Raw genomic sequence first — 15,100 nt, forward strand, 5'->3', positions numbered from 1 at the left:
GAGTTCCAAATGTAGGTGCGGTCACACTAAAATATCCAAGTGTGGAACAGGTATTGCATGGCACCTTTAACATTGTCAGTTCTGCATATCATAGTGGTTCAGTGAGCATATATAGAGTAAGGCAACCCTAATAGTAACCCTTGAACTTAGCAACAGGTAACCAGCACAGATTTATATGCTGTCAGGGTCTCACTCCTGTCCACAAAAAATGCTGTAGCACTTTGCACTAACTGCAGATCAAGCACAAGGGAAGCTCCAATAGCCTGCATTGTAGTAATCCAATCCAATCCAACTACTGTGGTCAAGCTCTCCCAGAGTCCAGTTGCACCAGTTGCAACTGGTAAAGGGTGTTTCTAACCACGGAGGCTACCTATGCCTCCAGTGACAAAACTGGATCCAGAAACACCCCCAAACCTTATCTGCTCCCTCAGGAAGAGTGCAACCCTCCAGTCAAGTGTCCAATTTCTCAGCCACAGGAGCCACTCAACCAATACCTCTGCCTTGCTAGGATTCAAGCTCTATTTATTTCCCCTCATCCTTCCCACCACTGCATCCAGGCACCAGTCCAGGGCCCACACAGCCTTTCTTGATTCAGGTGTTATAGAGAAACAGAGATTAGTATTATCAACATACCGATGGTATCTTGGCCAAAAACTCCAAAGACCACTTGCAGCAGGTTCATGCAGACATTAAGCAGTGCTGGAGACAGAATACTGTAGTGTCCTGTGGCACCTCAGAGTGTAACTTTCAAGTGATTGAAAAGCACTCTCCCAGTACGTTGTCCCGAAGGTTGGACCAGAATCACTGTTAATACAGTGTCGCTGCCAACCTCCCCACCCCCCAATTCCCTGCCACAGAGCCAGTCTAGCAGGGTAACCATGGCCAATGGTATCAAAAGCCACAGAGATCAGGAAGCAGAAGAAAGATAGAACTCTTGTCCTACTCTCTGTTTAAGGTCATCATATGTACATGCACACCAGTTGTGTACATGCTACTACCAGTTGTGGTTGGGATGAAAAAGTTATCATTTTAGCTGGTATCTACGGAAGCAAGAGTGGGGTTCTTTTCCCTGTGGGCAAACTTGCATGGGTGGGGGTGGGGAATGGGTAGCATAACAGATGCAACCCTTACACTAAGCTGCATTCAAGCTGCACAAAAGTCAGTGGTTTCTATGAACTTTTCTCTCCAACCCCGTCTAAACAAGTACGGTAAGCTTCCTCGCAGTTCAAGGACACATTCCAATCAAGTAAAGCAATTGGGGAGGTTGAATAGCAGGGCCAGTCAGAGGCATGACCTAGGGAGAGTCCCAAGGACTGGAGAGAGATGGCTCCCCCAGACAGAAGGGTCCCACTCCTGTACCAAAAGCTGGGCTGCATTCAAGTTCCATTGATTTCAATAAGAATTATACCATGACTAAATGCTTTTGTTGGGACCCAAGTGTAAATCTGGATCCAACACTCAATTTATGGTTCATTTCTGCTCAAGGTATACAGATAATGTGCATAATGGTTTGTTTTAACTAATAATATTTTTTTAAAAAAAGAACAGCATATACTGATACAAACACAAGAGCGACAGAAAAAGATGCAAACAAGTGAATCACATGAACAATGACAAGAAAATTGGACTTAAAGTTTCTTTTAAAATTGCTGTAATTGCTTGATAAATCAGCCTCAGCAATACAATTTTATACACATGCTGACACATGATTTTGCAGAATATCCTTTTTTTTAAGTGACAGATGCATTTTCTTCCATCCAAATATTCCAGTAGCACTTGAAAAATTAAAATAGAGATCAATGTCATTGATCTCTATTGTCAACACCACAATTACAACTCTCATGAAATTTAACACTATTTGTATGTCTATATGCTATAGCTGATACTGTACATCTCTTGCACAGCCTGCATGCTGAACTACTAATAATTACTTTGAAATTCAAGTCTCTTGTCATCTTACATCTATTTCAAAAAAATTCTTTCAATCCTTTAAAATATAATTTAAATGTACAATAAGGAGGTCCACTTTCATTATGATTTCTTCGCCTCAATCCTTTACAATTCACTTCAGCAACATGTGGATATGAGCAAGTACTTCCACGAAACAAGTCCCACACAATAATGACAGCTGAAAAGAGTTGCAACCATATGAGGTGCAAATCTCCCACCTCCTTCCAGAAACTATGGACTACAGGTTCCTTTTAGTTACCAGTAGTACTAGGTCGTTTAGAAGAAGTGAGATTTCCCTCTCAGGTCCCATGACCACCACCAGCAACAAAGGCAAGCCATCGCTTCATCGAACTACTCGACTAATAAAGAACCTCTATCAAACAGCTAAGAGAACATGTCAGGACATATTTACAACAGCTCCTCCCTTAAAATACCGTCACGTGCAGAGGTCAGTGCTCCACATCCGTTCTTCGTAGACGTGGAAAATATTTGTAAGCCACGCGGGTACAAGGTTGTTTTTGTTTTGTTTAACGGGGGGGGGGGGAATCTATCTTTCACAGCCACGAAGGAAAGCGCTCTGATAACAGAAGCAGCCTTAACCGACGCTCCACCAAGGATGTGCATATGCAAGTCTTATCCGGGAAAGGGAGGCAACCTCGACACCAGAAACTGAAAGTAAAGGCTTGCGGGGGAGGGCGGAGAGGCCAGCAGAGCCATCCCAACTGACAGGGGACGCGCGGATGGAGCTGCCTCCCTTCCAGGCAGCGGCGGCGACGATGGCCTCGCTTACCCCACACATCCCCTCCCTTCCTAGAACCATCAACAAAGCCGAGCCAGCACGGATGGCGGGGGGTGGGGGGAGGTGGGGAGGGGAGGGGACGACTTTCTAGTACTGTACAGTGTTTTTCAGATACCCTTTTTGCGCTTTGTAGGCAATTCCTTCCGATGTCTCCCCCCAGCACCACCACGACTCATGTATCCCGCAAATATTCAAATGGATTATTTGGGGGGGGGGTGAGGGGAGAGAAGATGACACTGTTTCTGCACTCCAGCCCCAGACAGACCCAAAAAAACCAAAAACCTGACAGACCAGCTTTCCCTTGGTTTAATCGCACATCCCTCAGAGGATTTCCTTTCCCCGTTGCCATTCCCCTCCACTTGCACGCAGCATACACAATTGCACAATCGCTCGGCGAGGAAAGGGAGGGGTCCCGCAAGGACTCCGAGGGGACTTTCCAGGGCCCGTCTATGCCCAGCCTCCCTCCCCTGACCCGGGAAGACTTCCATTTACACACACACACACTTATATAAGCCGATGGAGGGGTGGCACTGACAAGAGCAGGGTCTCCCCCTCCCCCCGCCCCACGCAACTGAAGGGGGTCCCTTCGGGGATTTTCCAGCCTGAGCCCGGCGTCCCTTTGCCCGCCTTGCGCTGTTCGTGCTTCCAGGTCACAAACGTGAAGAGGAGGAAAGACACGGGGGCGAGGACAAGAGACCAATTATCTCCCCTCCCCCCCCCACCAAAAAAACTCCGGTTTTCCCGATGAGGTGGACCCTAATGATGGGGCGGGGGGGGCAGAGAGACCTCCGTCCCTCGACTTCCCATCTACGGGCCCATCCGCTCTTCAAGCGGGGCGGGCGAAGCGACGGGTCTGTGCCCCTCAGCCGCCACCGAGGCCGGGTTTCAGCCCCGGAGCTCCCGCTGCCATTTCTCCGCGGGCCGAAAGAGCTCCGCAACGTCGCCTCCGACGGACAGGAGCGCGTCGGGGACCGAGGAAGAGCCGAGTGACCCCCGGGACTCAGCCCTTCGCTTTCCTACCGCCGCCTCCCCCCCCCCCCGCCAGTGCTTCCCTCCCGCCTTACCTTGTTTATGTGTCAAAGGGAAACGTCACGTCGCCGCCGCCGCTCTCCCCTCTCTCAGGCCGAAACAGCGGCGGGAGGAAAACAGCCGGCAGCAGCGGCGGCGGCAGCAGCAACAGCCAGGAGAAAACCAGCTCGCGAGGAGGCGGAGGGAGAGACGGAGAGGGAGGGCAGCTCGCTCGAAGCAGCAGCAGCAGCAGCCGCCCAACGCCGGGGGAGGAGACACGAGGAGCGGGAGGAGGGACGGAGGGAGGGATCTGCGCCCGAGAGATACAGCCTCGGCTGCCCGCCCTCCTCCTCTCCGGAGCCGCGCGCGAGGGCGGCCCTCGGCCTCCCCTTCTGCACATGCTCGCGCACCTGAGGCGCCTCCGCCGAAGGGGCGTGGGCGCGAGGGGAGCTCGCGCCCGCCCCGTGGCCTGGCTGGCGGCGACCGCCGCTCCTGTTGTTCTTTTCGCCCAGCAGCAGCAGCAGCAAACTGGCCCGGCTTGGTAGGCTTTTATCATCCTTCTCTCTGTCTCGCACAAACTGACTGACTGACTGACTAGCTTGCTGCATCCTGAGGAAATGCAGGTTCCATTTAGGGTGGCCCCCTGTGTGCCCCGTCTAAAATTGCCCAACTGCCCCCCACCCACAAGGCAGCCTTAAGGGAGAAGATGGCTCTGAGGAACCCGCTTGTTTGCAGGGGGGGGGGGGGATTTAGCGCACGCATGCTTGGGATTATTATGTATTGAAATTACATACCGCCTTTCATCCAAAGATGCCAGGGCGGTTTACTGCAATGAGAACACAAAATAACAATAACCAATACGTCTCATTAAACTTGTATGGGACTTAGGTCTGAGTGGGCAGGTTTAGGATCCTACTGCATAGCTGAAATCCATGGGAAACCTCAGGGCTAGGGTCTGGATGCAGTCCTCCAGGACTTTATATTTGTCTAGTTCTGGAGACTTTCTGCAGGAAGCAGCCCGCCCTCAGAGCTTGATCCCTGCCCTCCTTGAGTGCTTTTGCTTGGATGGAATGTGTCCTTAAGTTGTAATGGGTGTATAGAAATATCTGCCTGTTACATGGCTGGGCTGTGAGACCTACTGTTCAAATGTAAGAGTCACATATGTTGGCTCCACCATCTCTTGTCTGGCCCTACCCATAAGTAGGCATCTGATTCCCAGAAAGTTACCCACAAGACCGTGCTTTACCCACCCTCAGGGTAAAAAAAGGCTCTGGTTATATGCTGTTACTTGGAAGTAGCACCATTGGTCCCAGCAGAACACATTTCTGTATAAACATGAATAGGCTTTGGCTGCACAGCTGTGTAGAGAATTTGGACTTTGGGCAGGTACTAGAGGCATTTAACAGTTGCTACTTTCCCTTCGTTTTAATCATAAGTGCTTCATCTGTTTGAGGTCAATATGCTAGTCATCCATTAAGCAGAGGACCTACTCCCAACTGTGTTGGCCATCCACCTGTGGAATGATGCCAAATCCTCGCTGGCATCAGCCTGCAGAAAGCCCCCAAATGGGAGGGCAGTGGCGTAGTGTGGGGGGTGCAGGGGGGGCCAGCCGCACCGGGCGCAACATCTGGGGTTAGAGGGCGCAAATCCATGGGTTAGGGGGCACAAATCCACGGGTTAGGGGGCGCAAATTACTTGCCTTGCCCCGGGTGCTGACAACCCACGCTACGCCACTGTGGGAGGGGGTGGGCAAGGAAGGGCTGAGACAGCCCTGGATCCCAAACTAGCCCCACTATCATCTCCTGATGGCATCAGGCCTGGTGATTTGCCTGTCCCAGCTGGCATGAGCTGTATATTGTAGATGTCCTGACACACTTTAAAGTCCTGCAGTTCCCCAATTGGGGTTTGAATTGCAGTCAGCCCTATGCGGTAACCATTTCCATTGCCTACTGAGGACTGTCTCATACAATTCTACACCTGCCTATTCAGGAATTAAAAAAGAGGCATACTCCTAAGTAAGGGGGTGTATCAGAAAATAAGTCTTGTTGAACTCAGTGGCACATAAGAAGATCACACATCAGTAAAAGTATTTTTATTCATCTATAAAAAGAAGCTTGTTTGAAAAATGATGAGTGACCCATTGTGACTGAGAGATTGGGTGGCCAAGTGAATGAGGATGGGACTCTTGCACGTTCAATAGTTATACAGAAGAGGAAGCTTCAATTGATGAAGTTTGTTACTCAAGCTAAATCTGCTGAAATCCCCTCTTCTGCACAGCTGTTAAAGGGGCAGGAGCCCTGTCTTTAAAGCTCTTAAAGGGGCAGGAGCCCTCTCTCCAGATTGTATCGCATTACAAGATTCAGATCCCAGATCCCGCACTGCAAGTTGCAGCCTTGCTTAGTGCCTAGGCACCTTGAAAGGCGTTTATATGTTCAGGTGCTGTTCCAGGGCAATGACCTTGAAGCTCTGACTACGAGTTCAGTTTCTTCCTGTGCCCTTGCCATCTGCTTTCTGATCTACCCACATCCTATCTACAGAACAATATTTCATCAGTCTCTTTGTTTAAGGATTAGGCCAACTGATAAGGTGTCAAGGACATTGACCTTAAACCAGGAAATCTGCAGAGAATTGGAACCTTTCAGAGATTTGAGTGTCATCTCTGTGTGCAAAATCGTTTTTAAATAGTCTCTTAGGAGGTTTGATGTAGTTGTTAGACGCAGCCTTTCCGAACCTTGTGTCCCCAGATGTTGCTGGACTACAAGACCCATCATCCCTTACCTGGTCCTGATAGCCAGGCACGATGGACGTTGTAGTCCAACAACATCTGGGCACCTAAAGATGAGAAAGGCTGTATAGTGTGTTGAACTAGGACCAGGGAGACCTCACTTTATGTAAAAACTATCTCTCAGCCTACAGCACCTCACAAAATTGTTGTGAAGATAAAACAAATGGGCCAAACTATGCCATTCCTGCTACATATCAAACAGCTGCCATCTCTGTTATCTGTTTGATAATATCTGTTACCCTGTTGAAGGCCTTTCTTTTCTAGCGAGACCTTTAAGTAGAGATTTCTTTCCCAGTCTGTATTTGTGTTGGACTTGTTTTTAATTCGCTTTCATTATTGATGTTTTCATTATTAAATTGCTTTGAGGTGTTTTATGGGGAGCAGTTCATAAATACTAGAAATAATAATGATGATTATAACACACTGCCTTCAACTCCTTGGAGGAAAGATAAGATATATATTTAGTAAATAATTAAGTTCCCATTGCAGTTGAGATTACTGTTTCCACCCCCCCCCCCCGAAATAGTACCTAAACTCAAGACAGTCATTTCCCCCCCACTACCTCTCTCCTATGCTTCTTACAGCAGGTTGATTTGCAGACAATGGTACTTATCATTATAGCAGGAAAAGAATTATTTGCTGGAACTGGAGATATAGTTGATTTTAGACAGACAACATCCTGATCATCACATACCGTAGTTATCTAGTAGACTTCTCTCAGTCTGGTTGACTCTGATTATGCAAGACTTCCTAGATCCCAGCCTCAGGCGTGAAATCAAAGGCCCTTTGTTACATTTTCCGCACCTGACTTTCTCTGTCATGTCATCAACACACCTCTTTGCTTGCCAGAGTCCAGATGACAAGATGAGGGTTACAGATGTTCTGTGTATCAGTTACTAACCTGGTGGGAATTATTGCCGGGGTGATCACTTCCAAAAGAAGGCTCTTGTGCCTTTAATGGTTGTGCAGAGTTCATAGAAAATTTTGGCAAAGGCAACTTGTCTTGCAAGGTCGAAAAGCTACACTGCAGTCCCTTGTCTGTACAGCTGTTAAAAGAGACAGGAACCCTTTTCCGTTTTGCTCCCAGTCTATCCTCAGAGGGGGAGAGATTCACTTCTTTTCATCATGTTATCCCTGTTTTCCCTCATTCTTCAGTACGAGATTCATTGTTGATGTACAGGTAATCCTAAAACTTCCTAATTCAGATTACTTTGGCAATTCTCAGGAGGAATTGGCAGGGAAAGAGCTGCATAGTTATGTGATGCTGCTATATAAAGTGCCTTTCATTTAATTGGGAACATGCAACCTTTTGTTAGTTTTTAGCCTTATTTGTTTAAGGTAAAAGGAAAAGAAAACTGAACAAGGAAGAGCTGAGCTGTGTTTCATGGGGTATGTATGTTAGGATAGGGATGGGGAATCTGTGGCTGTCCAGATTATCGTGGACTCTAATTCCCATCATCGCTAACTATTGGTCATGCTGACTAGGGCAGATGGGAGCTGGAGTACAAGGAGATATCTGGATATGGACTTCCACAAACAATACATGTTGTGATGTGGGTTATGGGTTTGTTTTAAATATGCAGAACTTTTCTATGAACAAAATGATCTAAGCACCAAGGAATAATGAGCTGTTCATCATAACAGTTCTACAAAGATTTTTCCTTATTTGTAAACTATAGGAATTCAACACTTCACAAGGCATATGAGGTTTAATCTCGTTAAACAAACACTTTTTATATCTATGACAAGTGGAAACAGCATTAGAAACTGAGATATGAAAGCTAGGAGCTAAATGGCACCTTAAACCTAGGTTATGGCGCAACAACAGAATGTCTAGGCATGATTTTTTTAATAGAAAGAATACAAAGCTGAAAATGAATGAACTTCAGCTAAAATATTATGTTCATTTTTCACATGGTCTAGTCTTTCCCCTGCCTTCCCCCCTAATATTCTTAAGAGGGCCTCTTCTCCAGTCTTCAGAGAGTAGCTGGAAGTGGGGAGGCAGAAAAAGATCCTTCTTTCCTTCCACGCTGCAGTTTTAATTTGAAATCTTAGGCGCATTACTGCACCCAGAGCTCAGAAACTGCTCGCGCTAATGAAATTCCTTGTCGCAAAATGTGCAAAGAACAATGGGAGTTTCGAACACTTGAGTGGAAAAGTTTACAACTGTGGTGATTTGTGCCTGGGGGGACATCAGAACACTTATTATCCAGGTGTTGGATTATTATCTGAATTGTAAATGGGTTTTTGAAGGTAAAGTTGCCCCCGTTTGGACTCTTGCCCAATAAAACAGAACAAAATTATGACCAACCAGTTACGCTGCACATCATTCCAGTTCACTGTTCGGAAGAACTGTGCTTCCTTTAAAATATATTTAATAAAGCCACTATTTTCCATTGAAAGAAAAGTACATTAAGTGATCCCGTATATGTTGTTCTTTAATGTTAGATCTGTTGCTAGTTGTATGTTTGTTTGTTTTAGTTCAAGAGCTTCCAGCAACCTTACAGATTTTGACTTAGTGCCCTCTTCTGTTTGACACATGTCACTACACTCAAAGCAACTGGCTGCCAGTTAGTCACCAAGCCAATTTTTAGTTTCTGCTACTTACATACAAAACTCTAGATAAAAGGCACAATGATCAGCTAACAGAATCCAGTTCAGATTATTGGTTTGCGAGGCTTTTTTTCTGGTGGCAAGGGATGTAGCTCAGTGGTAGAATATCTGCCTGCATGCAGAAGGTCTCTGTTTCAATCCTTGGCACTCCCAGAAAAGACTGGAAGAGAATCCTGGCTGAGCTGATTCAGTATAAGGCAGCTGTATATGCTCCTTTACTGGTTTGGAATGTCCCCCCTGCTGAAATAGGAAAAGCCCCATCATGGTTGCCATTCTTCCAGCTTCTGAAGTTACTCCTGTTTAAGTAAGCATTCCCCTGAGGTAAGCTTCTGCTTTTATTTTAAAGGTATGTTTTTTATTTATTGTTTTATTATATGTTTTAATGCCCAGTGGATTTGTGTTTTAATTATGTAATAATTTTACAGTTGTTAACCGCTGAAGAAGCCATTTTGACACATAAGCGGTATATAAATTATTAAAAAATAGTGCACTTGGTCAATCGTCTAAAACATTGCAACAGAATGCTTCAGAAACGTCTGTACTGGGTCCCAAGGTTGAACTCTGAAGGCATCTGAGGCTACTACCTTGCTGAAATGAAGCAGGTCTGGATCTAATCGGTGTTTGGATGGGAGATTTCCTGGGAACCACATGAATGTCACCTTAGGTCCCATACAGAAGAAAAGTGAGTGAGACAGAAAACTAAGGGAATAAATAAAGCAAGTAGGAAGAAATGTGTATGCTGTGTTATAGGGGGAAAGAGGTATAAAAAAACATATAACTAGAAACCAGAAATGGAAATTTTGACTCTTTTGAGTGCTCTACAGCATCAACACCATAAAGCCCTTCAGTTCCTAGACTGCACCTTCACACTCACAGCATACCATTGAAGTACATTTGAAGCACATTCTTTCCCTCAAAGAATTCTGGGTACCATGGTTTGCTATGAATTGCTGGGAATTGTAAGTCTGTGAATCCACTGTAGTGCCCACAATTCTTTGAGGATGTGTTACAGATCACACAGCCTGGTTTCCTCTCTTCCTGTCCTCTTCACTCCCTGGTCTGTATGTTCCTGCCTCCCCATGCTCTTCACAGCCCTTTCTTCTCTTAGGCCTTGTGTAAGTTTCCCCTTCCCAAGTATAACCGTTCAACCAGTGAGCGGAGAGTGAATTTGCAGAGGTGTGGAATCCAATCTGTTGGGTAAATATATCAACCTAATTTGAAGTGATCTCGCTCCTTTAGTTGTGTATGTATGTTTTTAAAAGAGTGTTTCTTTAGTAGAAAACTACCTTCTTAATGCCAATACAGTGGTACCTCTAGATACGAACGGGATCCGTTCCGGAGCCCCTTTCGCATCTAGAAGCAAATGTAACTAGCGATGGCACGTCTGTAACGTCATTTTGAGCGTATGTGCAAGCGGCGAAACCCGGAAGTAACGCGCTCCATTACTTCTGGGTTGCCACAGAGCGCAACTCGAACGCAATCAACTCGAAGCATATTCAACCCAAGGTATGACTGTACAGTGGTACCTCGGGTTACATACGCTTCAGGTTACAGACTCCGCTAACCCAGAAATAGTACGTCTGGTTAAGAATTTCGCTCCAGGATGAGAACAGAAATCGTGCTCCGGCGACGCGGCAGCAGCAGGAGGCCCCATTAGCTAAAGTGGTGCTTCAGGTTAAGAACAGTTTCAGGTTAAGAACAGACCTCCAGAACGAATTAAGTACTTAACCCAAGGTACCACTGTACAGGCTTTACTTCAAGCTAGTTCAGATTCTGGGGGGGGAATAAGATTTGAGATATCTCTCTTCAGCACATTCTGAACCTTAACAATGTGTTCATGGTCCTGAATAAGGCCATAATCCCAATGGCAATTAATGAAAAAAAGGCTTACTCCGTCCGAAAGGTGAAACTATATGGATGTTAACAGCTTGATGCAAACTGACAATAGTACGTAGTTCTGAACTGAAGTAATAATCTACACAAATCATGTTTGCCACTAGTGCCAAGGTCGGTATACTCCTCTACTGGAATTTTTATCAGCGATTTCCAAAAGAAATTAACGCTTCATTTAATATATGAATTGTTAAATTGTTCACTGATGAATCTTTGTGATTATTACAAGGATACAAAATTCTACTGCCTACTTAAAGCTGTTATTCATGGAAATCACAGTACCTTTGCTTTGTGATACAACCACACAGATCCAAGGCATAGAGGCACCTCCAGTCCATCAGGAAACCACCCTTCATATTCATGAATAGCATTTTAAAGATCCCAGATGCACTACTGGGTTGTACAAAACAGGGATCTGAAGCACAAATTCTTTCAGACCATCTCCAAAAATCATGACATGACAGATGCGAACACAACATCGGAATAACATTAAGTGTGTTGGCCAACATGCACTGTCAAACTAATAAAGAACCAGGAAAATGAGATATGTCAGCAAAACACTGATAAAGACGACAGTGGGCTAGCTGCAGTATGATCACATTATTCTGTTCTGAGTTAGTAACAGGTTATCTACAGGATATTACATTTGAAAGCAAAAGGAAATAGTAAATTGCCATGAATGTGCCCTAAGGGAGGTACTGTAATCTTTCCAAGAGTGTATTCCTTGTAGACTGAACATTATATATTCCTTTTAAAGCCTAGCTATGTTTTGATAAATGGCTCTGCTATAGGTAACCAGAGCAAAAACTGTCATTCTCAGCACCTTTACTTAAAAATCAATTATGTTAAAGCCAATAGGACTTACTGCAGAGATCTTTTCTGCATTCAAGAAAACACTTGGTCAGAATAATCTTGCCTCTATTGAGAGATCTGCTTTTACTGTCTTATATTGGAACAAGGCATGTAGTTGTATCAGGGAGGAAAAGATAATTTCCCAGTAAATTATAATGTGCCATCCTATTCACAAGAAATATTTGTAATTACAGTGGTACCTCAGGTCACATATGCTTCAGGTTACAGACTCTGCTAACCTAGAAATATTACCTCAGGTTAAGAACTTTGCTTCAGGATGAGAACAGAAATTGTGCTCCGGTGGCAGCAGGAGGCCCCATTAGCTAAAGTGGTGCTTCAGGTTAAGTACAGTTTCAGGTTAAGAACGGATCCAGAACGAATTAAGTACTTAACCTGAGGTACCACTATACTGTTGTGAGGTCATAATGGAGGCATGTTCAGCATCAGCCCATAGGCCCCTCCCTGCTTATTTGCAGTCCTTTGTAGGAATTCCAAATGACTATTTGTGGTGGTCCTTTCCAGTCTTTCAGGCCCATGTTAAGCCCAATCAATAGTGGGAGTGAAGACAGGAAAATGCCCATATTGTGTTCCTCTTCTCCCTGGATCCAGAGTAGTATGGTGGAACAAGCATCCATTTTTCAAGCCTGTTACAGCCAATCAATCACTGCTTACTCAAGGCCAAACTAGGCAAGATATAGAACACAGGGATGCTCTCTCACCTTTTTTTTTGTTTGTTTGTTTATTTTTATTAAAATGCAGTCACTGAATAGGGGCTTGGACACACAGCAACAAGGATCTGGGTAGAATGATAGGACAAATGCCATGGCTGAGAAGTAGAACCAGTTTGTGTACATATTACTGTACTGAAATGCAGCAAGGTTGTTCCTTATCTCAATTGGGATCAAAGCTGTTTTGGGGAAAATGGCATCCAAACACAGTATTCCATAAGAAACAAGAGGATAGATGTGGATTGTGGCTAATGGGTGCATACCACTTACAAAACTAGCAGTAGGAGCACACTGGATGGAATAAATGGGAGTGTGTACACATCCTTTACTTTCTTCATAAAAAAATTAATTCTTTGTACTGTCTTTCTCTTCTTATGCTACCTCCTCTGCTTTCTCTTATTGTCTCATTCCAACACTGACATTGGGCTCAAATGCCGAGGCAAATAATGGGTGGTGGAGCCTAACCAGGCTGCATCTCAAGTACACTTACTGGGGAGTAAGCCACATTGCGTTAAGTGGGACTTCCTTTTGATTAAAGTATTATTAGTATTGCATTGCATTATAAACATAATATGTAGGACTGTATAGTGTCTCCCCTGCTCATATAATGGGATAGAGCAAAAATATGTAAAAACGAGAGGGCTGTGAGCCTTCTTGCAAGTTCTAAAGATTCCAGTTGCGCCATGGCTCATGACCTGTCAAATCAGTCTGGATCATGGACCAGTTGAAGCATGAAATGGGAGGTAGAGAGACAAGCAACTGTTGGAAGAGGGTCAGTGAATGGCAAGAGAAATCAGACTTTTTCAGCAGAGCAACCCTGCAACAGGGTTTTAGATGCAGTGGCCAGACTACAACAAAACAACGTCTGAAGGAAAGAGTCCTCTTTTCACACCACCCCAGTCACTCTCAGATATGTTCCAGCAACTAACTTGGTTATATGTCTTTCATTCTGACTCAGTTACAGCATACTATTGTAAAAGTTTGCTCAAAAGTAATTTCCAAGTCCATAGTTATTCCCATGCACTGGGTGGCTTACCCAGACTTGCCTCCCACCAGCATGAAAAGGGTATTTGGGGGGACAGGTCATTGAAAATTCTTATGAAGAACAGCATGGGAATAATAAATATTTATTTTTTATGCTTATGTTAGAAATAGGTTGTTGCATTTACGTGAGGAAGAACTTGTTCCCCAGAAACATGTACAATGAACTATTTACACTGCCTAAGTCTCTTGAACTGTGTTAAGAAAACAAAGTAATCTCTGTGAATGAGACTTGTTTAGTTCTCTATGAACTTCATCTTTCATTTAATGAACTATTCTATTAGCTAACCCAGCCATCAAGACATTGTTCGCTCTAATGCAGAATGTCACATTCAAATACTTCTGAAGATACTTCTTTCTAAAAACTATGGAGCTAAAAGAATAGCAGATGGCTAGCATAACACAACTTGGAATTTGCCTGGAGCTGTGGACCAGCATGATCAAAAGCTGGAGTCCACTGCAATTTAATTCATCTCTTAAATTGTGCATGTTAAATCAGTGGTACTGAGTAACGCACAGTAATTTTAACATATAAGCACACAAGCTGTTGCATTGCCATTGTCAAGTATGACATTTAGGGTCTTGCTTGTATTTAAAAGACTATTTTCAAATTTGAACTTTCTGCATAGTTTACATTATTTTAATAAAGTCATATTCAAGGGAATAATATTTCCATATGTTGCCAGGGGCGGAAAGCTGTGACTAGTGGCATACAATGTCTAAAGTTATTCAAGATCAGCACCAACAGAGCCCTCCATGTCTACTTAGAAGTGTGACTGAATTAAATTAAGCTTACTCACAGGTAGGGGTGTATGGGGTTTTAGGGGAGGGGTAGTACCTCTGGTGAGGGACATGTCATGCTCCTTCTGGGGTGGTTTCTCCAGCTTTGGTCCCTACCCTGCACTCAGCTCTCACCTGTGGCTCCTAAAAGCTATCAGCATGTGACAGTAGCCACACCCCAAGAAATGGCTTCGACTGGCCAGTTAAACCAGGTGAGAGTAGCCAATGGATCTCAAACACTCAGTGAGTTAGGAACTTCCTATGCATGCAAAGACAGGTTCCAGCAGATTGAGCGGATGAGACCAATAGGAGGTCCAATGGTCAAGTAGGGTTTCTGCATGTGCTGTGAGGGAAGTGAAGGGCAGATGGGGCTCATCAACTTGGGAAGGTAGCCCATCTAAGAGAAGGAAAGCTCTGATCCAAAACCTGCTGCCTTGTGGGACATCTTCAGGAGAAGAAAAAGGCTAAGGAGTAAACCCTACAGGAAGCCAAAGTGGAGTCCCTAACATGGTTGGATGACGCCTTGTATGCCTCCTTCAGGCAACTCCTGCAGTCAAGCTGGTTCCGAACCTATTGCTCTGCTTTCCTTTGGATCGCATCAGTGAGGCCTGAGGAGCTGGATCCTGAGAACCCATTACCTTCAAGATGTTG

General features: G+C 44.8%; 1 protein-coding gene and 1 long non-coding RNA gene across 2 annotated transcripts in view; one reads left to right on the forward strand and one right to left on the reverse strand.

The window, feature by feature from the left end:
• ELF2 (E74 like ETS transcription factor 2) overlaps nucleotides 1-3,967 on the reverse strand; it is a 40,932-nt gene extending 36,965 nt beyond the window's left edge. Inside the window, exon 1 of the mRNA XM_081926073.1 lies at nucleotides 3,814-3,967. The gene's annotated coding sequence lies outside the window, so the exon portion shown is untranslated. The remainder of the gene's footprint in view (nucleotides 1-3,813) is intronic.
• Nucleotides 3,968-4,185: 218 nt separating this feature from the next.
• LOC309378267 lies at nucleotides 4,186-6,841 on the forward strand. The gene is made up of 2 exons (XR_014171974.1): nucleotides 4,186-5,341; nucleotides 5,512-6,841. It is a non-coding gene; the product is annotated as an uncharacterized lncRNA (long non-coding RNA).
• The last annotated feature ends 8,259 nt before the right edge of the window (nucleotides 6,842-15,100 follow it).

Source organism: Podarcis melisellensis, assembly GCF_964234715.1.
Source record: "Podarcis melisellensis genome assembly, chromosome: 9".
Taxonomy (NCBI): domain Eukaryota; kingdom Metazoa; phylum Chordata; class Lepidosauria; order Squamata; family Lacertidae; genus Podarcis; species Podarcis melisellensis.